This window comes from Condylura cristata, unplaced genomic scaffold (genome assembly GCF_000260355.1).
Source record: "Condylura cristata isolate star-nosed mole 26May11 unplaced genomic scaffold, ConCri1.0 scaffold00237, whole genome shotgun sequence".
NCBI lineage: Eukaryota > Metazoa > Chordata > Mammalia > Eulipotyphla > Talpidae > Condylura > Condylura cristata.
Window position 1 is genome coordinate 1 of NW_004567338.1, and position 1160 is coordinate 1160.

Consider the following 1160-nt stretch of genomic DNA (forward strand, 5'->3'; position numbering starts at 1 on the left):
CGCCTCCCGGCGCAGCGTCCTCCCCGTCCTCGAGGCTCTCTACTGCGGGATTAGGTGCAGACTTAGAGGTACAGAAATAGCGCAGACAACTTCCACAGCCGTCACCCCGTCTCCAAAATCACCTCCCCAGCGCAGCACGATCAGAGCCAGTCTCGGGGCGCTGGGGTGCTGGGGCGGCCCCTCCCGCCGCGAGCTCGCTGCGCCCGCGCCCGGCCGGGGCGACCCTGCTGGCGTCCTCCGTGCTGACAGCGTGGCTCTGGGCGTCCTCGGCCTGCGCGCCCGGGGCTCGCGGGGCCTTCACAGGGCGGCCGGACAGGCCAGCGTGCGACCGGCCAGGGCAGCGAGCCGGAGGTGGCTGACGAGGGCCGAACCGTCCCCAGGGGATAAAGGACCATCGTGGCTCCTTGGCCACAGGAGCCGGGAGAGCGGGGGAGGGGCGGCGTCTGTGCGACGGCCGGGACAGCTGGCCGGCTGGCCGGCTGCTCGGACGCCCCGGCCCAGCCCTGCCGTCTGTCGCGGTGCCCTGGGAACGAGGCCTGTGCTCGGCCTGGGTGAGCGTGCTGCCCACGGCCTTCGCGCTGGCCGGCCGGCGTGGCGGTCACTGGAGGCCCCGGGCAGGCACGGCTCTGGCTGGACGTCAGCCGGCCGAGAGGCCAGCACGGAGGAACATGCTGCCAGAGCAGAGGGAGCCCTCCGCGGCCTGCGGGCGGGCCCTGGCGGGGTCCAGGCTGGTGACCCGGCCCGGGGTGTGCGCTCAGCCCACCTGCCCAGCTTCCTCCTTCCCCATTACCAGCGGGGGCCCTGCACCCCGCCATCAGAGAAAGGCACCCCGCACGCGGCCCCGGTGCTGGAGGGGTGCGGGGTACAGGTGGTGAGGGGCGCGCGTGGTGGCCCCGAGACCCTCCTGCCCCCACTGGCCCCACGGACCCCGCACAGCCTCCCTCCGGGGCTGGCTGAGTGACCGCAGAAGGGGCCCGGCCGCCTGCCCGCGCACGGCCGCCCCCGCGCGTGGGCAGAGTTGTCAGCCGGCCTTGGGGGCGCCCTGAGCCCGCTCGCTTGTTTGCAGCCCCGGTACTGTGACAGCGGCGAGGTGTCGGGGAGAGGAGAGGCCAGGCGCCGGGTGGGGGCCAAGCTGCTGCGGCCGGGATGGGCGGACATGG